This window comes from Triticum urartu, chromosome 2A (genome assembly GCF_056163025.1).
Source record: "Triticum urartu cultivar PI428250 chromosome 2A, HENAU_Tu73, whole genome shotgun sequence".
NCBI classification, from domain to species: domain Eukaryota; kingdom Viridiplantae; phylum Streptophyta; class Magnoliopsida; order Poales; family Poaceae; genus Triticum; species Triticum urartu.
The window spans coordinates 564,385,384-564,409,969 of record NC_141874.1 but is presented as its reverse complement, the minus strand read 5'-3'; the positions used below and the strand labels follow the sequence as shown (position 1 = coordinate 564,409,969).

The window sequence follows — 24,586 nt, the reverse complement described above, 5'->3', positions numbered from 1 at the left end:
ATAGTAAAATGGAGTTAAAGATCCATGAAATCCAAATTATATGGAATACTCAAGTTATGAGAAACAATGGGTTTGAATGCAATTTTGAATTAACAAAACAAATGAATGAAGAATATTTTTACCTCTTATCTGATAAGCAATCAAAGCATTTGAACTGCTCAATGACCAATATAGAAAGAGCTAACATCTTGACTAAGAAAGAAATAGCTCCATTTAATCACTACACTAAAAAACGCAATAAGATGAGAAATACATAAATAAACCAAAATCACTGTTATGTTGAGGTACCTTAATTTAGAGCCTTTCGAAGAAAACTTGGTTGTCCATCACGAGCTGCTTCTCGCCTCGCAAAGAACTCATGGTCGACAAGGCTTTCTTTGAACCTATACCCAATAATGCTCAAACCCTGTGACTCAGGATTCCATTGGAATTCGTCTAGCAACTTGCCAGTACTGTCACAATGGAACATGTAACGTGCGTACGTACTGTAGACGAGCACATCTCGCTTGTCGGAGAAAATGAAATGTCGTGTATCTGTCAAGTGGCACAAGCTCTCCACAGGGAGCTTAACATGGTACTTGAATGCCCATACCTCCCTCTCATAGTCCTCAAGCACCCAGGTTCTGATGATTGTCCTCCCATCATCGAAGCAACTGAAGCCGATCAAGCCTTCCATGTCGCACAAGCGAGTGCAGGAACTAGTAGCACCGGGCGGGCAGCACATGGATCTGAATGACTCAGCCAGCGTGTTGAAAACGACTATGTCCCCGACATCATAGCAAAGCCAGCTAGGTTCCCAGTGCAGGCAGTTGCGGAACATGACAGGTGGGGCCACATTAATAGTGGTCATCACGTTCGCAGCTATCATAGATTTCTTCATGGCAGGGATCTCTGAAGGAACTTGGATGCACCTCGGCGAGCCTCTCCGCCGCACCCTAAGGATGTAGCAGGAAGCTTCTTTCACTTGTTGATTCCCTTTCCAGTGTCTCTTTTTCCAGTAGAGGACACAGTACTCGCCTGATGTGTGGTGGAGGTACAACGCGGCTATCACAATGTTGATGTGGCCAACGGTGGTGAGGTTTCGGAGGGGAGCGCACTGACGCGTGGCTGGGTTGCAGATGCTGAAGCTCTCGTCAGATCGGCTGAGCAGGAGGAGGCCGTCACAGGAGGCGTGCAGCTTGAAGCCACTGCGGTTGTTGTTGTAGTCATCGAACTCGACGATGGGCCGGCCACGGCCGCATATTGGGAGGACATCCGCTCTACTTGTACAGAGTGCGCGGTAGAGCGCGACCAGGGGGAGCGACGGCTGGCGCCGGTGATGGGCGAGGAGGAAATCAGGGGCAGAGGCGAGGCGGAGCCAGTAGCGGCAAACCGCACGGCAGCGAAGGATGTCCCTGGCCGGAAGGCGGACAAGGATCTCACACGCCACGATCTCCTCCGGGAGGCGGTCGAGGGCGGCGGCAGCGGCGTGTCCGCTTCGATACAGGTTCCCCGGTGGCCTCACGCTCGAACGCAACCATGTCGTCGGTGGCTTGCCCTAGCTCGGCCCCGGCGGTGGATATGGGATCTCATATCGGGAGAGACACGACAAGTATCCGCCGCGGGAACAGCCGGCGGGCGGGGCCCCTTGTCCTGGCCATCGTGATGCCTAGCCAGAGCAGGAGCGACTGCGGCCGATTGGAGGCTTCTGTTAGGTTTTGTGCAGGTGAGACGCCGATGATATTAAGGTTGGTGAATCCCTTTGCGTAGTTTGGGCCTTCTTTGCATGCAATGCTGATATGGCGAATCCAGAAGCCTTTGGGCCGCACCGAATCTTCCACCTCGCCTCTCAAAAATAATAAAAGAGAGACTCGCCGAATCGACCGCCAACCGCAGCAAGTAAATTTTGCATGTATATTTGGGGGAGTTGCCGACACCGCACTTGACCTACTTCCCAAACACCTGGACTCCCACGACTATTACTCCTCCTAGGACTACAGCCCAAGGTGCTAATGTCTTTCAATCTCACATAGATACTGATGGCTTCCACTATATAAAAAAAGTTAAAGATACTGATGACTACAACACATATTCCCTGTCGTAAGGGTATTGATATGGGGAATGCTACTAGCTATGATGAAATGAGAACGGCTTTTCAACACCCGGGTGTCTAGACACACGGCTATCCATCGTCCAGTCAGTACCCATATCTCGTTGGGATATATGCCGGGTCCTGCACCACAGTTTGGATTAGTAGGCTAGGTGAATAGTAAAAAAATTCGATAAAGGGTGTTTAGGTGAATAGTAAATGGATGTGAGAACACAACTTTACCAACTAGGAAACTGTTTCCGCTGGTTGAATTGACATAGGCTGTCGCGAAGGAGAGAGAGAGGCTTTGAAGGGAACGGAGAATTACTGTGCACACGACAAACAGTATGCACAACCACCAGACGATGGTCCATCAAGGGGTGTGCTGCCTTTTGTTGCTATACATCGTCTACGCGCCGCCAGCACCCGCACCGACAATCGCCCGCACATGATGGCGTCCTCGAGATGTAACAGTGAACCGGCATCGTGGGAGAGTGGGTCAGCACACTAGTCGTCTGGATGGACACGACATCCGAGGAGGAGGCTTAGCACCTCGACATCTGGAAGGCGCACTGGCTGGTGGAGGAACGGGCCAACACCGAGCGCCAAATGCAGCGGGAGTGCGACGAGGACGAGCGTCGGCTGCGTTCGGGGCGCAAGGAGGAGGAGTAGCGGTAGCAGGAGGACGAGGCGCACTTGTGGCGTCAGGCAGTGCCGCCGCATCAGATGATGCCAGAGGAGACAGCGCTAGTGGCCTACAAAGATGCCTTCTCTTGGGCTGCGCTGCCGGCGTTCTTCAACCTCAGCAGCTCCAACTCCGCAGACGACGCCTAGGGCTGCGGGCTACGACGGGGCGGTTGTGTTTTTTTAGTTTTATTCGTGTTTAATTATGTTTGAAGTGGACTTTGTCTAGTGTTTTAATATATTTAATTATGTTTTGTTAATATGTGTGTTTTAAATTTAAATGCTTTATATGCCTATTTAGTTTTTTTATGACCAAGCGGACTAATGCGTCAGCCGACAGCCGCGTTGGGCGCACTAACGCTCCCATTGCTAAAACTGGACACACTCGTCCTCTCGGCTGATACAAGCGGACAAAAAACTAACAAAATCCACATCCGTTTGCGTCAGCCTGTTGGAGTAGCCATTAGAGCCTTTGAAAAAACCTTAGTTGTGTAGCACCTGGCCTTGGGAAGAAACTGTGCTCGACGAGGTTTTCCTTTAACCTGGGTTCAATAATGTTCAAACCATGTGACTCGATTCCCATTGGACTTCCTCTAGCAACTTGCTGGTACTAACACAGTGAAACATGTAAGCTACACATACTGTAGACCAGCACGTCTCCCTTGTAGGATAAAATGAGATAGCGTGTATCTGTATGGCGACACAAGCTCTCCATAGGGAATTCAACATGGTACTTGAATGAATATATACATCCCTTTCGTAGTCCTCCAGCACCCTGATTTTGGCGACTGTCCTCTCATCGTTCAAGCAACTAAAGCTAATAAAACCTTCCATCTCGCACAAATAAGTACTCCCTCCGTTTTTATTTAGTCCGCATATTAGCTTTGGTCAAAGTCAAACTTTATAAACTTTGACCAAGTTTATAAACAAAAATATTAACATATACAATAATAAATCAATACTATTAGATTTATTATTGAATGTATTTTCATATCGTATAGATTTGTTACGGTAAATGTTTATATTTTTTTCTATAAACTTGGTCAAACTTTACGAAATTTGACTTCAGTCAACTCTAATATGCAGAGTAAATAAAAACAGAGGGAGTACATCAACTGGTAGCACTAGGAGGGAAACACATGGACCTAAATGACTCGATCACCGTGTCAAAAATGACTATGATGTCCACATTGAAGTCAAGCCAGCCAGGTTCCCAATGAAGGCAACTTCTAAACACGGTGCGTGGACCCGCATTAATATGGGTCACTCCATTCTTAGCAATCATAGTTTCCTTGATGACAGGGTTAGGCTCATAGCGGGAGTAATATAGGTAGTAACATGCATGCCACATAGGCAAAAAATATGACGTGGCAAGTAATTAATAAGGAGAGATACAAATGGAGTAACATAATATGTTACCATCATATAGCAATGTAAAATGAGTCTACAAAGTAATAAATAAAGCTCTCTATGTTACCACATCTATGACAATACCCACTATGGAGGTAGTAACATAGACATAACATACATGTTACTAGTGTAAGTTACTCCCCACTATGAGTAGCCTTATCCAAAGGAAGTCCGATGCACCTCGGCATGCCTTTCCACCCCACTGTAAGGATGTAGTAGGCAGCTGATTCCGCGTGGTGTCTTCCTTTCTTGTACATCACGCGGTAATTTCCGGACGGTTTGTGCAGGTACATGTTGTAACGGCTGTCAAGGGCGAGGCCTCGGAGTGGAGCAGTGCACTAACGTGTGGTCGGGTTGCAGAAGCTGAAATGTCGTCGCACCGGCTGAGCAGGAGGAGTCCGTCACATGAGGCGTGCGTCCCAAAGCCATCATAGGGGTCATAGTCTTCGATCCCTACGATGGGCCGGCAGCGGCTGTGCTCCAAGATCGGGAGGTCGACCTCTATACTTGTACCAGCTAGGGCGGCTGCATTGTAGAGCATGACGCGAGGGAGATGTCGCTGGTGCCGGTGGTGGGCAAGGAGGAAATCGGGGGCAGAGGCGAGGCGACGCCAGAAGCGGCAGACCACACGACAGTGGAGGATATCGCTTGCCGGAAGGCAGACAAGAATCGCCCACACCACGATCTCATCCGGGAGGCGGCTGAGGGTGCCAGCGGGGACACCTTGATACAGGCTCCTTCATGGCCTCATGCTCGAATGCGCCGCCACCGTCGGTGGCTACCCCATGCAGCCATGCTCAACGCCAACGGGGGATGTAGAGTTTGAAAGGAATGTGTTGGTAAGTCTAATTCCTTGCCAACACTTGGGTTCTCTCCGATGGTCGTCTCCTGTACACCCTTCTCCGCAGTTGCTGCATGCAAGGTACAGCTGCCCAAGTTGATGAACGCCGGCTTCTTGTTGTTTTTCCTTGGTGAGATGTACACCAGTAGCACAGGTGGAAACAGCGGCAGCTCAATACTCGTTCCACCAGGATCTCCATCACCAGGATATAGGACTTTCTCAGCCAGACAATAGGGATGTGGCAGCTGTGCCTTGCATGCATCCTCACCACCATCCAGATCCTCTTTTCGTGCGTCCCGCCGACGAGTCACTGGTAGAAAAAGGGCCTATAGTCCCGGTTTGTAAGGGCCTTTAGTCCCGGTTCCTGAACCGGGACTAAAGTGTCGGTACTAATACCTCCCCCCTTTAGTCCCGGTTCAATCCAGAACCGGGACTAAAGGCCCTCCACGTGGGTAGTGCGCAGAGCCCAGTCAGGAGACCCTTTGGTCCCGGTTGGTGGCACCAACCGGGACCAATAGGCATCCATGCGTCAGCATTTCTGTGGCTGGGGTTTTTTTTGAAAGGGGGGGGGGGGGTTGGGGGTTTTGGGGGGTTAATTTAGGTGTTTCATATATTGTGTTAGCTAGCTATAATTAATAGAGAGAAGTGTCCTCTCTTATGTCCGTGCTTGGTCGACGCTACGTACTATACATACATATAGAGAGGACTAGACACGCTGGCTAGCTAGTAAGCAAACGAAGGAAACAGAAGATCGTGATGAACATATATGCATACAGAGAGAAGTGATATCGACCACCTCTCCTTCTCTGAGAGATTGGTCGAACAACAAGTTCTCGTGTATCTATCTGACACTACCGGCTACATATATACAGTAATTATCTCTTACAAATATAATCATACGGACTCAGGGTCAACATAGAATTCTCCGTCTTCAGGGATCACGTGGTCAAGAAAGAATGCCGCCAATTCCTCTTGAATTCCTCGCATGCGAGCTGGTGCTACGAGTTCATCCCGCTTCCGAAACATCTAATTTAAAGAAGGGGGTCAATACATATATATATGAATGAATGAAACTCAACACAAATGATGGTAATAAAATAAAATTGTGAATGTTGTTATTTACGTACTTCATATTGTTCGTCAGTGTAGCACCGCTCACAGGTCGTGTGGCGGATGGACTCGCAAACATAGTATCCACAGAAATCATTCCCTTATTCCTGCCACAACCACTTTACAAGAAATAGAGGTTAATCAAACTGATAAGCAAGAATGCTAAATGGTATTGATGAAATTAGCGCTTGAATGACTAGTAGATGCGCTTAAAATGCTACTATAGCTAGTACTTACTTTCGGGTGTCTAAATTGCAGCTCCTTCGGCAGTCCTGGAGCTTTTCTGGTGAATTTTATCCAAACCCTGCCGGACAAAGAAAACAATTACTTGATATATCAGGAAATGAACAAAGTTGTTGATATGGTGGATAATGATCGATTTAACTTACTTCTCGAGTATTTGAGTCATGTCTGCATAGTCCTTGGGATCTTTTCGTCTTGAGTCTAAGACGATTACTAGTCCCTGCTCAAGCTTAATATGTAGGAGAATATAGTGGAAACTGCACACGCATGCATAACTCATCAATTACATTACTATAACCTTGACTAATATATAAGGGAAACCGAATACGCACAAGACAGTAACACTCACTTGAAGTTGTAAGGAAAGAGTATTATATCTTTGTTTTGATTTATTATCAACGATTGTAGCATGCTGGCCTCGGTTTCTGCGGCATGAAATTTAACCTGAGTTGCATCTATGAGATATGTGTTAATGAACCCAATATCACCGACTTGTCTTTTCTTCAATTCGACGATCTTCAATCTGCATAATATAGTGAGGATGATTATAAATACATGCAATGAAAGAGCTAAGCTATATAGAGAAAATTAATGACAGAAGTAGTACTACTTACAGACAGTAGCAGGTGACAGTTGCTTTATCGAGGGCCAATCGATTGAAAAACTGATAGAACTCCTCAAATGGAACAGGCAACAGATCAATTCTAATGAGGTCATGCTCCTTTTTAACTTTCAAATACAAAGTACTCCTCCCCCCAGAGTCTCTGCAGATTTTCAAGTACCAATCATGCAATCTTCGCATCATCGTTGATAGAGATCTTTCATCTTTGACGAGAGGCTTTCCGTACTCGTATCTTTGTATCTGCACATCCATGGGTTCATAATGTACATCGTCGAGCAGGTAATCTGCAAGATTGCTATAACCGGGCACCATCCTCGGATCATTAGCGATGTTGTGGCTAGGCACCTTAAGCGGGGGGCACGATTGCTTCGCTTGTTCGCCGAGCTGGGCAATTTGTTTCCCAGCTCGTCATTCTTTCAGCCTTTGATCACTGACAGTACTTTCCGACCGCTCCACTTCGGCAAATTCCTTTGCAATAATGCGGTCATAGTTTCCTTTCGGCGGATCAGACTTTGGTGGTTTTGTCAGGGCAGCCAGAGTGCGCTTCACTTTCACCCGATCTACCTTCTCCTCCGGAGGTGGATGTTTCTTTTCTTTCACCCCTTCAAAGAATTTCCTCACTTATTCTCGCGCGATCTCGGCGTTCTCCTCCTGGGTCCTCTCGTATGGTAACTTCTCTGGAGTCTTCAAAGAAGGACCGAATCTGTATGTCCGACCGCCTCTGGTTGTACTGCTAGACGCCAACCGAGCAGACGGAGCGGTTGTCTTCTTTACTTGCTTAAGAGGCGGAGGAGAAGGACTACGACGCGCCGGAGCAGCTAGAGCGGCGGCAGGTCTCTTCCGCCCTTGCTGACGAGGCGGAGAAGGAGGAGGCTGGCTGCTCGGGCGCGTCGGCGCAGGCGGAGAAGGAGGCGGAGTGCCGCCACGCGCCGGAGAAGGAGCCAGCCGAGGGCCCTGATCGTCACTCGCCGGAGGAGGAGGCGGTGGAGGAGGCGGAGTGCCCTGACTCGCCGGAGGAGGAGAAGGAGGCGAAGGCGTCCAGTTCGGAAGGTTGATGAGATCCTTCTGCCATAGGCATGGAGTCTTCAAAGCAGACCCCAGCCGAGTCTCCCATTCACCGGTAGGGTGGTCAAGCTGGAGGTCCTCAAATCCCTCCGTTATCTCATCCACCATCACCCTAGCATATCCTTCTGGAATAGGCTGGCAGTGAAAAGTTGCGCCGGGTTCAGTAGGATAAACAGAGCCAACAGCTGCCTTGGCCTTCAAATTCATCCATTGCGTCATAAGGTGGCAATTTTGAGACTCCGTGATAGCATCCACGGGATAGCTGGCAGGAGCCGTCAAGGCATGCTCCGGCTGAAGCAACTCGGTGGAAGCCACGCTGCTTCTGCGCTGAGATGGCGGGGTAGCTTCGGGGGAGGCTTTGGCAGTACGTTTGCTGCGATTTGCTTCTCGTTCCTCTATTGCGTCTACCCTTGCTTGCAGCGCCTGCATTTGGGTCTGCTGCACTTTTTTCCTCCTCTCATGGGATTTGTAACCGCCTGCGTCTGGAAACCCAACCTTCCACGGAACGGAGCCTGGCGTGCCTCGTGTGCGTCCAGGGTGCTCAGGATTCCCGAGGGCCATTGTGAGCTCGTCGTTCTCTCTGTCTGGAAAGAACGTCCCTTCCTGCGCTGCTTCGATATACTGCTTAAGCTTACTGATTGGTATGTCCATTTGTTCGTTCGTCCAAATGCACTTCCCTGTTTCAGGGTCCAAGGTTCCGCCAGCCCCGAAGAACCAAGTTCGGCAACGGTCTGGCCAGTTATTTGTCTCTGATTCGATCCCTTTAAGAACCAGATCATTCTCAATCTTGGACCACTTAGGCCGGGCTACGAGGTAGCCACCTGACCCCGTGCGATGGTGAAGCTTCTTCTTCGCAGCATTTTGCTTGTTTGTCGCCGACATCTTCTTACTCTTTTCCGATGTCTTGTGGGCCACAAATGCGGGTCAGTGATCTCTGATCTTCTCATATCTGCCCTTGAATTCTGCTGTCTCATTATTTTCGACAAACTTATTATTCAGCTCTTTCTTCCACTTCCTGAATAGTTCTGCCATCCTCTTCAGAGCAAAAGACTTGATTAATTTCTCTTTAATTGGGTTCTCTGGATTATCCTCTGGCGGTAGGGTGAAATTTGACTTCAGCTCAGTCCAAAGATCATTTTTCTGCATATCATTGACATAAGACACCTCAGGGTCTTCTGTAGCCGGCTTAAACCATTGCTGGATGCTTATCGGGATCTTGCCCCTAACCAGAACCCCGCACTGAGCAACAAATGCGCTCTTTGTTCGGAGGGGTTCAATAGGTTGGCCGTCGGGCGCGATTGCTATGATCTCAAGCTTTTCATCCGAGCTCAACTTTTTCTTCGGGCCTCGTCTCTTTACCGAAGTTGTGCTCGATCCGGAGGGCTAGAAAAAAGAACAAAGACTTAATTAATATGTGTACATACCAAAATAATGAATGCATCAATCAGCTAGTCAGCATAGGCTTAACTAATATATATACCTGGCCGGACTCGGTTCGGTCACCGGAGCCGTCATCACGGTCTCCTTCTTGCACCGGCATTGGATCACCGGAGCCGTCCTCATGTTCTTCTTCTTGCACCGGCATTAGGTCACCGTAGCCAGCTTGTTCACCCTCTCCTTCCAGACCATCGGTTTCGTTGAGAAATTATGAGACGGCATCACTTCCTTCTGCGATTATCTCCCTCAACAACGCTTCTTTTGTTGCTTCGTCTAGGGCGGTGTCCATAGTTTCTATAAATATTTACAACATGGCAATTATTATTCAAACATGACAGATGGATATATTAGTGCCAAACGTAGAACTAGCTACCTAATCATAGTAAGCTATCGGGAGGGGGTATATATCGACAACGACGACACTACATCTATGTCCCTCGACGACCCTCGTTCCCGATAAAAAAAGAGGAAGAAGAAGAAAAAAAAGAGGAGAAGAAAGAATAGAGGAGAAGAACTCCTCTATTCTTTCTTCTCCTCTTTTTTTTCTTCCTCTTCTTTTTTTATCCTCTTCTTCCTCTCATGTTCGAGAGGATCGCCGAGGGGTCGGGGGGTTGCCTAGTGTCAAAGGATTCAACAAAACCATGTCTTCATCATTAGGCGAAAGTAACATGTGCATGATGGTACGAAGCTCTTCAAAGTTGTTCTGGAACGGAGTCCCAGATAGGATAATTCGCTTTTTGGTACAAAGTTCAGAAAGAGCCTTCTGAATATCGCTATTTGGAAGGCCTTTGCTGAATTCATACCAAAAGGCGGATTATTCTATCCGGGACTCCATTCCAGAACAATTTTGCAGAACTTCGTACCAACATGCCCTGGTTACTTCCGGCTAATGATGAAGGCATGGATTTCTTCAATACTTTGACACTAGGAAACCTCTCTCGACCCCTCGGCGATCCTCGACCCCTCGAACCCTCGACGACCCTGGAACCCTAGACCCCTAGACGACCCTCTTCTTCCTCTCATGTTCGAGAGGATCACCGAGGGGTCGGGAGGTTGCCTAGTGTCAAAGGATTCAACAAAACCATGTCTTCATCATTAGGCGAAAGTAACATGTGCATGATGGTACGAAGCTCTTTAAAGTTGTTCTGGAACGGAGTCCCAGATAGGATAATTCGCTTTTTGGTACAAAGTTCAGAAAGAGCCTTCCGAATATCGCTATTTGGAAGGCCTTTGCTGAATTCTTACCAAAAGGCGGATTATTCTATCCGGGACTCCATTCCAGAACAACTTTGCAGAACTTCGTACCAACATGCCCTGGTTACTTCCGGCTAATGATGAAGGCATGGATTTCTTCAATACTTTGACACTAGGAAACCTCTCTCTTCTTCTTCACTATTCCTTTCTTCTTCTCCTCTTCTTTTTCTTCTTTTTTCTTCTTCTTATTTATTTCTCCTCTTCTTTTCGGTAGAGGAAACCCTAAATAGCAAGTATCGTGGGTGTGAGATACATGTGGCCGTCGGTGTCGGACACTACATCCACATCCCACAAGTGACGTGGGCGTCGAAGCCCGCGCCACTTGTGGGATGTGGATGTAGTGTCCGACACCGACGGTACATGTATCTCACACCGACGATACTTTCTATTTAGGGTTTCTCCTCTACCGCTCGGCGACCCTCGACGACCCTCGTTCCCGATAAAATAAAGAGGAAGAAGAAGAAGAAAAAAGAAGAAAAGAAAGAATAGAGGAGAAGACTTCCTCTTCTTCCTCTCCTCTTCTTCTCCCTCTTCTTCCCCTTCTTCCTCGCCTCTCTCATGAATGTCCGACGTTCTCGACCCCCCCCCCATGTGTCAAAGAAAAAAAAGAAGAGAAGAAGAAAGGAATAGAGGAGAAAAGAGAAAATAGAATATGTATTCTAATTTTCTCTTCTTCTCCTCTATTCCTTTCTTCTTCTCCTCTTCCTTTTCTTCCTCTCCTCGTCTTCTCCTTCTTCTTCTCCTTCTTTCTCTACTTATTTTCCTTTTCCTTATTTTACTTTTTCCTCTCCACTAACATCATCATATATATGAAAAAATGCATATATGAAAAAAAAACATCATCATATATATCATCAACAGAAAAAAAACATCATCATATCATCAACAGAAAAAAACATCATCATATCATCAACAGGAAAAAAACATCATCATATCATCAACAGGAAAAAAACATCATAAACATCATCATCTTATTTAGTTCTCTCGACCCCACGTCCCTCTCTCATGTTGTCGGGGAGGGGCTATATCGACCTCTCCGCTCATGTTGAAATTATTGGGGAGGGGGTATATCGAGCCCCACCCTCCTCATCATGCATATATAGCTACCACATACATATATACATTGAAAAAAATTACATATATGCAACAACAACATTAATACACATATGAACAAAAAAATACATATATGAACAAAAACATGTTGTGAACAAAAACATTAATGTAATAAATCTAATAAGAAATTAATCTAATAAAAAACATGCTTAATTTGAGCCGGACCGGCGCGGCGGCTCACAGCGGGGGCGTCTGGCGATGGCGACGGCGGGGGAGGCAAGGGCGCCGGTGAGGATGCAGTCATTAGGGCATGCATGTATCTTCTCCACAACGCAACGCACCGCATACCGGGCATGCGTTCAGATCCTTGTATGCACCGCGGTAGAGGATGCAGTCATTAGGGCATGCATGTATCTTCTCCACCTCCAATCCTAGAGGGCATACGACCTTCTTTGCTGCGTATGTACTGTCAGGCAATTCGTTATCCTTTGGAAGCTTCTTCTTCAATATTTTCAGTAGCTTCTCAAATCCTTTGTCAGCCACAGCATTCTCTGCCTTCCACTGCAGCAATTCCAGTACGGTACCGAGCTTTGTGTTGCCATCTTCGCAATTGGGGTATAACCCTTTTTTGTGATCCTCTAACATGCGATCGAACTTCAGCTTCTCCTTTTGACTAATGCATTGCGTCCTTGCATCGACAATGACCCGGCGGAGATCATCATCATCGGTCACATCGTCTGGTTCCTCTTGATCTTCAGCAGCTTCACCCGTGGCAGCATCATTGGGCACATCGTCTGGTTCCTCTTGATCTTCACCAGCTCCCCCCGTTGCAGCATCACCGTATTCAGGGGGCACATAGTTGTCATCGTACTCTTTTTCTTCGCCGTCTTCCATCATAACCCCTATTTCTCCGTGCCTCGTCCAAACATTATAGTGTGGCATGAAACCCTTGTAAAGCAGGTGGGAGTGAAGGATTTTCCGGTTAGAGTGAGACCTCGTATTCCCACATTCAGTGCATGGACAACACATAAAACCATTCTGCTTGTTTGTCTCAGCCGCATCGAGAAACTCATGCACGCCCTTAATGTACTCGCGGGTATGTCTGTCACCGTACATCCATTGCCGGTTCATCTGCGTGCATTATATATAATTAAGTGTCCAAATTAATAGAAGTTCATCATCACATTAAAACCAAAGTGCATATATAGTTCTCATCTAATAACATATAGCTCTCCAGAGCATCTAATTAATTAAACCATACATTGAAACTATGTAAAGCATTTCAATGCGAAAACAAATGCGATCATAATCGCAACCAAGGTAACAATTGATCCAACAGCATAATGATACCAAGCCTCGGTATGAATGGCATATTTTCTAATCTTTCTAATCTTCAAGCGCATTGCATCCATCTTGATCTTGTGATCATCGACGACATCCGCAACATGCAACTCCAATATCATCTTCTCCTCCTCAATTTTTTTTTTATTTTTTCCTTCAACAAATTGTTTTCTTCTTCAACTAAATTTAACCTCTCGACAATAGGGTCGATTGGCATTTCCGATTCACATACATCCTAGATAAATAAAATCTATGTCACGTTGGTCGGCATAATTTTCATAAACAATAAATGAACCAATAGTTATAAAGATAATATACATACCAAATCCGAATCATAGACAGGACGAGGGCCGACGGGGGCGGATACCAAAACCATCGCACTATATAAGATGCAATAATAAATGTAAGAAAATGATACAAGTATCTATCTAAACATACAAGTAAGAATATTTTTCCTTTCAGAAAGAAGATAAGAATAAGAGGCTCACCACGGTGGTGTCGGTGATGAGATCGGCGCGGGTGATCGACGGCGGTGAAGACGGGGACGGGGCGTGACGGACCGCTAAATCTAGACAAATCTCGAGGAAAATGGAGCTTGGAGGTCGAGCTTCGAGAGGAGAAAGCTTAAGTAGTGTGGCTCGGGCATTCCATCGAACACCTCATGTGCATAGGAGGTGAGGTAGAGTACCACAAAGCCCTCTCCCCCTCGGCCAGAAAAAACAGAGCACTGTGCTCTGCTCTTGCGCGAGGGGGTATATATAGGCACCTCATTGGTCCCGGTTGGTGACATGAACCGGGTTGGTCCCGGTTCAAGCCACCAACCGGGACCAATGGTGGTGGGCCAGGAGCGAGGCCCATTGGTCCCGGTTCGTCCCACCAACCGGGACCAAAAGGTCCAGACGAACCGGGACCAATGGCCCACGTGGCCCGGCCGGCCCCCTGGGTTCACGAACCGGGACCAATGCCCACATTGGTCCCGGTTCTAGACTGAACTGGGACTAATGGGCTGAGGCGGCCTGGACCATAGCCCCTTTTTCTACTAGTGAGTCGTCACTGCAAAGTATTTATTTCCTGCTACAGAGGCTGAGCTCGCACCTCCAACCATGGTGATGTGGACCGAAAACAAAACCCTAGACGCCCTCGCAAAAAGCCAATGACAACGTAACCTCGTAACGCCAAGGCAGGGGAGCCCGAGCGAACATCATCCGCTATCCATAAAGGGGCAGGGGACAAAGACTCAACACCGGCGTCGCCGCCGCTGGAGTTGGTAAAGCCTAAGCGAGAGGGTAGGTATTGTGCAGATGTACGTTCCGAGATGAGTTTTGGGCCTTCTGTTCCATCTTCCCTTCTGACTGCTTCAATTCCCTCAAACCGCGGTGGCAGGACAAGCAGTTGCTCCACACACATCCACTCGCTCTTCTTCCTCATCCAACACTATTGCCTAGATCGATCTCGCCAACCACAGGTCCCAGCAGATTCGTCGTACCTCAATTTCTAGCACGCACGTAAGGCCAACTTCAATGTCGTGTATCAAAATGCCGTTAAACGTCTAGACAACACGGTCTGGACATTTTGTCTTATTTAACATCATGCACGAAACATTTGTGAACCGGTCCGCACTTCAGAACTCGGCAAACCGGAAGCAAATTTGGAGAGATTTGCGGACGTCTGGACAGCAGCCACATAGGGCCCCGACACCCCAGACCTAGCCCAAATCAAGGTAGAGCCTGCGCATTTGGACAACTCCAATGTTTCGACGTGAAAGCCCGCCCTTTCTCCGCTGTCTCCTCTCAGATCGCGACCACCCACCCCAGTTCCCGCTCATTTCGTCATCCATTGCCACGATGGAGCAGGAGGAGGTGTTGACAGAGATGTTCATAGTCCCGCCGAGCCTGGAGTCGGAGGACCTGTCGGTGTGATTGCCCGCAAGGTCAACACAACGACACGCACTGCCCGCTGCCGCAAACAAAGGAAGAGGGACAAAGCTTTGACAGCGGCCGGTTACCCAGTACCTCGTCCAAAAATGCAGTAAACACTTGCTTTCTCAGTTAAGTAACAAAGATTTTGATCTTGTAACGAATAAGACAAACCAAGGAAAGGTACACATGGGTTGTATACTAAACTAAAAGCCAATGAGCTGGAGGAGCACGAATCAGAACAAGACGTTAAATTTTGTCACTTGCGGTGCGCAACATTTAATCTTTATGGTGTAGCCTATTACACCTTATCAACATAGGTGTTCGCATGTCATCGCCTAAAAACAGAAGAGACAACCAACATCAGTACGTAACTTATATTAACAAATATGAAACTGCTTTGAAGCTTAAAATTAAACTATCAGCCATGAGGCTAGGGTAAGATTAAATGGACATATGCACAGAGAAAGCGGTAGGAAATATGTGAGGGTGCACTCTCACTTGTAAGAAACGTAAATATATTAAGCAGCCTATGAGCCCAGAATGCATTACATACACCAATAAAATAGCTAAAACTTGGGAGGCAGTAAAGGCACAGCCTACGACCCGGAGTCAGAGTACAACACTATTGGAACTAATCCACTCAAAATTCTGCCAGAGTTATCAGTATAGATGTTGTGTTTGCACTAAATGATTGCGAGATGGTGGAGAGCCTTTGACAAAACATAGTGAGATGGTGGTTAAGTTGTTCTCTGCCATGAAGGAGCAACCGTGTTTTGAGAAGAACATATGAAGCCTATTTGTGCGCTGGTGACACATGTGTAGATATAGGAAAAAATAGACGCGCTTGATGCTGAACTGAGGTTTGATGCTGAACATAGACGCTTTTAAAATCAAGTATTTCCTCCCGGTGACCACCTACACCACTATGTTTTCCATTCGGAGCTGTTCTGAGATCTTAACGAAACAAAGCTCAATATGTACAAGAAGAAAGAAAGTCTTCCACCTATGTCTGCACCTGCTGGTACTTTATCTTTGTCGCTTTCGACTCCCACTTATCCCTTTGGTTTCTATAGGAAGTGAGAAAGAATAATATATCTGGTGTAACTAATCTTTCTTAACGAAACGTTGTAGTTCATAGATCATTCTTATAAGAACTATTTGAGCCATATACGGTGCTTTGGATCTCTTTTAGCTGCTAGGTATCTACGAGTTCAATCCCCACTTCCGCTTGAAACAAGTAAGTCAATCCTCTTGCATCCAAAATTCCTAAGAGGGTGCATGCTTGGATCCAAATACTAAAGAGACTAAAATCAAGTTAATGAGTATTTATTATCCTTCAAACCCTCCAATCCAGAACTCGCCTGTGTTAAAGGAGAGAAGTTAAATGGGGAGAGAGAGGACTAATTCACATTTTAGTAGGGGTACCCCTGACTAAAAAATTTTAGTCTCAAGACTAGTTTTAGCCCCTCTTTAGTCTGGGGTGCTTGGAACTTTAGCCTCTTAAAGAGACTATTTTTAGTCAGACTAAAATAAGTCCTTTGGATCCAAGCATCCTCTAAGGAACATATTTTCTTCTTATCATGTGAAGCATGCAGCTTTAATTATTTTTTCTCCACATTTATGAAATGTGACATCTTATGTTTCAAAGTTAGTTGGGCGTACCTACACCCCAGCTGATTCACAACTTCGAGAAAGTAGATGGATCAAATTTGAGCAATTAATTTGGCCATATCATAAGTGTTGAGACATCAGATTAATTGTTTTCATCTTGATGGTTTAAACATATTTTAAGTATCTAATCTTGGGGACATCAGGATGTAACCAAATATGTACGGGTAAGCATACAAACTGAGGAAAGAATTATTAGTGAAAAATACCAACACAACGCAACCAGTAAATGTTGAGTTCAAGGTCCATAAAAATCCAGATTGTATAAAACATGTCTTGTCTAAGAAGATATAAATAGCTCTACCTAATCACTAAAGTATATAAAATTTACTAAAAGACAGGAAATAGACAAAATAGTTGAGGTATCTTAATTTAGAGCGTTTGGAAAAGAAATGATTGATGAGCGCCTTGCTTTGTGAAGAACTCCTGCTCGACAAGGCTTTCTTTTAACCTGTGTTCAATTATGTCCAAACTACGTTGTAACTCGGGTTCCCATGAGAACTTCTCTAGCAACTCGCCGTTGCTGTCACAACGAAACATGTAGCGTGTGTACGGACTGTAGACCAGCACGTCTCCCTTGTGGGACAGAACAAGATGTTGCGCATACATATTGCGACACAAGCTCTCCATGGGGAATTTGACATGATACTTGAAAGACCATGCCTCCTTCTCGTAGTCCTCCAGCACCTAGAGATTCTGGCGACTGTCCTCTCGTCGTCCAGGCAACTAAAGTCAATCAAACCTTCCATCTCGCACAAATGAGTGCAGCAGCTCGTCGCACTAAGCGGGCAACACATGGACCTGAATGTCTCGGCCACCGTGTCAAACACGACTATATTGTTGGCGTCATAGTCAAGCCAGCCAGGTTCCCAATGAAGGCAACCGCCAAACACGACGGGTGGGCTCATATTAATAGGGGTCACTCCATTCTCGGTAATCTTAGCTTTCTGTATGGCAAGGGTATCCGAAGGAACTCCAATACACCTCGGCGAACCTCCACGCCCAACCGTTAGGATGTAGCAGTAAGCTGCTTTGGCGTGGTAACTCCCTGTCCTGTACATGACGCGGTACTCACCCGTAGGAGGGTACAGGTACAACGCCGCAATCTTGATGTTGCTGCGACGCTCTTCGGTGGTGAGGCGTGGGAGTGGAGCGCACTGACGGGTGACCGGGTTGCAAATCCTAAAGCGGCCGCCAAAGTGGCTAATCAGGAGGAGGCCATCACAGGAGGCCTTCAGCTCAAAGCCATGGTAATCTTTCAATCCAAGGACAGCCCGACCGGGGCCATGCCCCAAGATTGGGTGGCCAGCCTTTGTACTTGCCCTAAATATGTCGCCATGGAGCTGAACGAGGGGGAGAGACGGCTGGCGCCGATGGTGGGCGAGGATGAAATCAGGCACCGAGGCGAGGCGGTGCCAGGAGCGGCAGACCGCGCGGCAGCGGAGGATGTCCTTGGCCGGAAGGCGGACGAAGATCTCGAACGACATGATCTCCTCCGGGAGGCGGCCGATGGAGGCGGCGCGGCGGCGGCGGCTACGCGTCCGTCTCGATACAGGCTCCCCAGTGGCCTCATGCTCGAACGCTACGCCGTCGTCGATGGCTGCCCCCTGCTTCACGCCGACGGCAGACGTAGGGTTTTCTGGTAGGAGGAGCGACACGAGAAGAATCTGCCGCCGCCGCCGCCGCGCGCGGGCGGGGCCCGTTGTCCTGGCCATCGTGATGCCTAGCCAGAGCAGAAGCGACTGCCGCCGCCCTCGATCGTAGGTAGTAACTGAGAGAGATTGGAGGCTTCGGTTAGGTCTTTATTTGGGCCTCCTTTGCATTCAACTGCTTAAGCTTTTGGGCCGTACCCAATCTTGTTCTGAGTTCTGACGACCGATTGGATAAAGTTCCGTAAGGAAATTTACGAACGGTTTCTCTTCCATCTTCTGCTCAAACTGCGGCGGCCGGAGGAGCAATCGGTCGGCGCCGGAGAACCACCACGCACATCCACTCCCTCTTCTACTCGTCCGTCACTCACCAATGGCCAACGCCCCAGCAAGTATAAGCCCCACTCATCGCCATGTACCTCAATTTCTAGCACGTACTATATGATCTCAGGCACTATGGGCATATGTACGTCAGGCATGTTTCCTGGTGAAGAATATAAATATATATATGAGCTCTCCGGGCAGGGCACGCGACGACGAGCGAGAGAACGGGGCGGCAAGGGAGTACCCCTACCCCGACGAGAGGAAGCTGTTGCCGTACTTGGCGCGGGAGAGAGACCCTCTGAGATCGTCTTCCACGGGCTATCAATGAGCTTCCAGCAACAAGATATAACATCGTAAAGGCCTGCTGTCTGCCACAATGGACGCTATCCTAATTTACAAATAATACTGATGTTTTGTTAAAGATGGCAAATTGCCAATTCCATGTGGTATAATCGATTGATGTTGCTTCTCCATTTGTTCTGACAAAGGACGCTTTTGTTAACACATCAAAGTGATACTCGGCCTATGCATAACTATGATGCACATAACCAGACTCACAATCTGACTCGAGTAACAAGTAGCATGTTGACAACAGTAAAGTTATATCGTACAGACACTATGCCTATGTCAATTGAGCTGGTGGACCGATTCGGAGATTCTGATCTTGGGTAAAAACCTCCTGGGCACCGCTCTAACCGCATGCACAACACCTCTTGAATATTGAATGGTACTACGTCCGGTGTAGCATAGAGCACGTACGACAAAGCCATTGTGTACAACGGTATATAACCCACACAGGACAAGAGATTTTGCCATTAAAAACATATCGTTTCTACATAGCCAAATCAACCATAATAAGCAACCGGTCCCACCTTATTGGATGCTACAAATATTTGGTATTTCGTGAAGCCAGTGACCATATATATTGATAATAGTAGTGAACGGATATAAAATGAACACTATTTGAATGACTGATCATGTAGAGCGTGAAAACTTGCATTGTAAGAAGAGATGTTTGATTGTTTCATCGTGAGTACAAAAACTACACTTCTTCTTTTATTGCCAGTTGGGAGGAGTGAGGTTGTCTTTCGGTAGAGAAACTCCCTTCAAAGATACCACATTAATATCTTAATTAAAGTGGTACCTTGGACTTTCATATTTGTTTATTACTAGTACAAATGCCCGTGCGTTGCACCGGGCATCATTTTTTTATCTAATTTTAATATACATCGATAATAAGGTTAAACTGATTAGTTCTTTATGTAGCATGAAGTTCGGACGTGAAGAAGCCGCCTTAGTGTTCTTCATCTGTTTTTATGGAAGAGTATTTTTTTTTCTTGAAATAGATTGTCTGTCATTTTCTTTTTGCTTTTCTGAAAAATGCGGAAATTTCCTTATTTAAAAGTTAGCATTTTCATAAAAACTGGAACACTTTTTTAAGAATAGTTACTATTTTTATGAAAATCAGTGCATTTCTTTGAAGAAGAACATTTTTTAAGAGCTTTCTTTGAAAAGTTTTTTTTTTGTTGTACATTTCTAAATGGAAAATTTTTAGTAATTCTTTTTTTGGAATTTATAACCTTTTTAAAAAGTGCGGACATATTTTTTGAAACCAAGAAAATGTGAACACATGTAAAACTCTAACATTTAAAAAAAATTACCGTGTTGATTTTTTTATAGATGGTTAGTTTTTTTTTTTGAGGGGTTACAGATGGTTAGTTATTTTGTTGGGAAGAGTTTATTTATTTTTTAATTATTTGGACTTGGCCCAAACAAATAACTTGACCTAGACAGAAGGGACGCACAAACTCATCTTCCTTATCATACTTCTCAAAAGAAAATCTTCTTGCCCCTCAAAAAAATCGTCCTTATCGTTCCCCATTCTCAAGTCCGTTCTTGATGTGCTTTGCGAACCGCCTCCTGCGTCGCGTCTCTTCCTTATTCACGGAGGATATGGGCGGGAAGAATAGCGCTTCCGTCGGCCGCACCGGCGAGTCCTCCGCCCCCGCCGCCGTATCAATGGACCTTGCGCGGCTCCCTGTTCCTTCTTGTTCCCTCCCACCCACCATGGTGCCGGGCCCTGGGGGTATCAGGTAAGTAGCAGCCGTTTCCGCCACGTTGTTCCTGTCCACCACGACGCTACAAGCTGCAGTTGGAATTGATTCACCTGTAATGGGTGATTATTTGAGTGACAGTTAATTCCGAACGGAGGGAGTATATTCATTCAAAATAAGAAGTCTAGAAAATACCTAACCTAAGTACAGTCACATGAATGATTTCAAATCCATTTCAGCGTAACATCTCATGAGAACAGAGGTCGATCAATTTTTTATTCATTTACCCAACATGTTTGAATCGGAATTTCAGTTTGACTATTTATTGTACATCCAGAAAGTAAATTCAAAGATTCACCGAACTATAGAGCAATAAATGAACAATCATTCAGGTCGCCTCGATAGAAAATAAAATATTAACACTGGTATGAGCAGTTTGGTATGCATTAAGAACTACCCCGAAATACCCAACATTTCATGTATATAGCCTCCAAGTAGTCAGCACTTCGCTGCGGACATACTTTTTTGAAATGTTGGCAGGAGCGCTACCGTTTCTATTAGAGGAGAAGAAAAACACAAGTTTAGGCTGAAACCTGGTTACAATTCGATGTGATGGCCTTAGCCTCCATCATACAGTATCACTCTGGTAAATGCCAACTCTTTCGTTAGGATGGACTCCTAAATTCCAAAGAAAGTGTCCTCGACACCAGCATAAGCATTGTCAAAAACTCTCTCATTCCTATCTTTCCAAATCTGCCAAAAAGTGTAAGCAACAGTCCCATCAAACTTTCGCTGGTTGGTCGTAAGGATTTGGCAGGCTCGCTCCAGCCACCAGGAGTACACCGTTTCCCTCCCGGAGGCCATCTTCACGGCATAATGTCTCGAATCGAAACAAGACCAAGCCGCGATCCTCCTCCAAACTTGGCGAGCAAAATAGCAGTTCAGAAGAAGATGCTCCACTGACTCCTCCTGTGAACTGCACATCGAACAAATCTCGCTTCCTTGCCATCCTCTCTGGATCAGCTTGTCCGCGGTCAGAATCCTCCCAAGCGACAGGTGTCAACAGAATTTTTTTACTTTGTTTTCAGCCAAAGCCTTCCAGAAAGTTCAAGAGCAAGTGCTCGAGTAAGAGCCCCAGAACATTGCCTTGTAGGTTGAGCGCGTCATATACATTCCATCTGTTGTCCAACACCAGGAGACGACATCTTGGCCTGTGGTATTTGCACCTCTCTGATCAACAACCATAATTTGATGGATTCATGAACTAACTCAGTGGTGTTGACCTGACGGAGTGCAGAAATCCATTTGTTCCCCTGAAGGGCTGTGCAAACAGAGATCTTCTTCGTTTTGAACTTGCGGAACATGCCAGAAGCGACCTCCCTGCGGACATAGCAAAAAGGAATCTAGCGAGTTCAGCATTCATAGCTCTAACACGTACTAATGAGGAACAGTAAAATCACTCAGCAAAGAGAAATTAGTAACCTGAATGTTTTATCTGTAAGAACATAATAACATGGTGCCTCTATGCAGTTTTGACATGATCATGTTTATGCCCCTAAACATTAGCCAAGTTCATGCACTTCTTGTCACATATGAATAGTGGATATTCATTTATACATTGCTTAAGTTACGAAGACTACAGAATAACATTTTTTTTTTCTATAGAACTATCCATGCGGGTTAAAAGCATAAATATGGGGGAGGATCTCTCTTCCTATAGAAGCATATCGCGATGACATGCTAAAGAACGATTTGTGCTGGAGGCCCGATCCCCCGTCTTCAAGGCGGATCTCAAGAACAACACGGTCGGCGAGCAACATGTTGACGACATGGACATGGAGGTGCTCTGTATTAATGGTCAAACAATTTGCTTGATGGATGCACTTCATTGTAAATTAGGTGTTATACTTATCAAATAAAAATAAAATTCCAAATATAAATTGGGAACTACTGGGTGGTAAGGGAAGACTGCAGTTCATCCCCTCAAATGATTTTCCAACAAGTTGTGTATCGTCAGTTCTTGCACGGAGAGGATTCAATCATGTACGTATACAAACTTATCTGAAAGTTTCCATGTACGTTCTAGTGTGTCATCTTTTCTAGATCAATGGTCCAGCTAGGAAGCAAATCAGGGGAGCAGCTGCACTAAACTGACACTAAATAACAAATTAACACCTGATCACTACACTCTGAACATAAGATTTCTGAAAAGTGCAGGTCAATGGCAGCGTACATGGCTGGAGATCCAGAGAGGCAGGGCTCGGCGAGCAGGGGCGGGGCATAGAGCGCGGCGGCTGCGGCTAGAGCCTCCGCGTCCGTGTCGACGTAAGCCTCGGCCGGATCCGACGCGCTGATTCTGACGCTGCCGTGCGTCCTCCTCCTCCTCCCGGCCGTTGGCTCTTATCTAACAGTATAAGAAGCAGGCATGGGCACACAGAATATGAGTTAAGAAAACTGACAGGATGCACAAGCTGGGATGCAACTCATGTTTCGGTAACGTACCTTAAGCTCCTCGTTTTCCAGCTCCAACACTTGTATAAAATCTTTAGATCCTCATTTTCACTCTTTAGGGAATTAGGGGTTCTATATTCAGTGCAGCAGACAAGGGTAGCAGTCCGTAGCAACCTGATTATGTAAAGATTAGGTGATATGCGCTGCTAGTAGCAAGCAGAGTAGCAGCTGAGGAAATGCTCCTCTTACCGGGGAACATCCGGTCATCGTCGGAGCGCCGTAGGGCCATGCACGTCGCCTCCCACATCCTCCAGTTCTCATCCGCCTGACATCTCCGCGAGCACACGCTAGTCAGTAGCATCAGAAAGGAGCCGATCGAAACCCTAGGATAAAGAGGAGGGAGTGGATGGAGCGGAGGGGTCACCTTGAGGAGGCACCACTGGAGGCGAACGTCGCGGGCCTCCCAGGGGCCAGGACTCGTGCTGCAGCGCGTTGACGGCCTCCAGCCGCGCGCGGTCGGCGGCGAGCGCCTCCACCCGTGTCAGGACCCTGCAACTCAAGCGCAGTTAACTGACGAACTGAACACCTTAACTGAAGAAATATGTAGCGAGGACGAAGCGTTACTCATATGGGAGATGGACGGCCAAGATTGAAGGCGTTAAGTGACGATCAACGGTGCTCGTCTCCAACGGTCTCCTGTTCCTCGTCACGCCGTTGCCGTCAACAGCTAGGACACCTACAGACAGAAGCAGAGCACGTGCGAGGCACCACCGCGGCTACTTATCCTCTCCTCCAAGCCATCCATCGGCATCTTTCCCCATTCTACAAGTTGTACTCCCTAGCGTAGCTCTAGAACCCTAGATTACTCTGTAGAAATTGGGATCGATCCTCGATCTGTACCTGTACCTGTTACTTGTTCTGAACTTTAATCGAATCGGGGCTAGTTCGAGTGAATTTGTGTGTTTGCTTCATATCTGGTCATGTCAATTGGTATCAGAGAGTCAGGCTTTCCTCGGAGGCGGATCGTTCGGAATACGCTGTGGTTGGGTTTCGGCTTGGTAAAATTCCACAGCCTGTTGACGATTGCGGCGGCGGTGTTCTTCGGAGGCGAATTCGTCGGCGGAAGGGCGAGGTCACCGGCGAGGGTTTCGGACTCGTTCCGTTGTAAAATTCCGGAGCCGTGAGTGAGACCATGCCTACCCGAACTAAACACATGGACGAGATTGCTGAAGAACTCGACACACTTCGTGAGGAAGTGGGCGTTTTGAGTCACAAGCAAGACAAGATCCAAGATCAGATCGATCAAGTCAACACCAGGTTGCTTTCTGTCGAGTCCCTGGAGAAGCAATTGGGAAAGGTTGAGTTACTAGTGGAGAAGAACGCAGAAGTTCAG

At 46.7% G+C, this 24,586-nt stretch overlaps 1 long non-coding RNA gene and 2 pseudogenes across 3 annotated transcripts; all 3 read right to left on the bottom strand.

Annotated features, from left to right (window-relative positions):
- Nucleotides 1-289: 289 nt before the first annotated feature.
- On the bottom strand, nt 290-1,640 carry LOC147985930 (F-box protein At5g49610-like; annotated as a pseudogene).
- Nucleotides 1,641-17,087: 15,447 nt separating this feature from the next.
- Nucleotides 17,088-19,114, bottom strand: LOC147985929 (putative F-box protein At1g47730; annotated as a pseudogene).
- Nucleotides 19,115-20,404: 1,290 nt separating this feature from the next.
- On the bottom strand, nt 20,405-24,174 carry LOC147985928 (uncharacterized). 3 transcript variants are annotated; one of them, XR_015616949.1, is made up of 6 exons: nt 23,618-24,174; nt 23,443-23,518; nt 23,245-23,367; nt 22,976-23,146; nt 21,336-22,122; nt 20,405-20,855 (listed from the first exon to the last, which is right to left on the bottom strand). It is a non-coding gene; the product is annotated as an uncharacterized LOC147985928 (long non-coding RNA). The 3 variants fall into 3 exon arrangements; XR_015616950.1 differs by lacking the exon at nt 20,405-20,855 and having other exon boundaries at nt 20,868-22,122; nt 23,618-23,742; nt 23,818-24,174; XR_015616948.1 differs by lacking the exon at nt 20,405-20,855 and having other exon boundaries at nt 20,867-22,122.
- Nucleotides 24,175-24,586: the final 412 nt, after the last annotated feature.